At 72.8% G+C, this 316-nt stretch overlaps 1 long non-coding RNA gene across 1 annotated transcript in view; it reads left to right on the plus strand.

The window, feature by feature from the left end:
* Positions 1 to 27: 27 nt before the first annotated feature.
* LOC112470991 overlaps positions 28 to 316 on the plus strand; it is a 10,581-nt gene continuing 10,292 nt past the window's right edge. Inside the window, exon 1 of the long non-coding RNA XR_003043114.1 lies at positions 28 to 116. This is a non-coding gene — a long non-coding RNA (uncharacterized LOC112470991). The remainder of the gene's footprint in view (positions 117 to 316) is intronic.

The raw sequence follows: 316 nt of genomic DNA on the forward strand, positions 1-316 counted from the left end.
CCTGGGGCCCGGCGCGGGCGGGGGACGCGCCCCCTTTACCTGCGGCTCCGGCTCCTCGGCCATTTCCTCGCTCGGCGGCGGCCGGGACTGAACTGACACCACACGAGCGAGCCGAGGTTTGAATGAGGAGGGAGCAGGCGAGGAGGGGAGGGGGCGGGGAAGGCAGGAGGGAGGGGAGGCGACGCGGAGTTTCTCTCGGCCTTTTGTGCGGACACCTCCCGGATTCCGCGCCCGCACCGGCCCCCCAAAAGAGACGGGGGGCCACCGGGCGAGAGCGAGGCCATCCCCCCACAGCGCCTCAGGGCCTTGCGCCTTG

The sequence above is a fragment of the Pteropus alecto genome, unplaced genomic scaffold (genome assembly GCF_000325575.1).
Source record: "Pteropus alecto unplaced genomic scaffold, ASM32557v1 scaffold45, whole genome shotgun sequence".
NCBI lineage: Eukaryota > Metazoa > Chordata > Mammalia > Chiroptera > Pteropodidae > Pteropus > Pteropus alecto.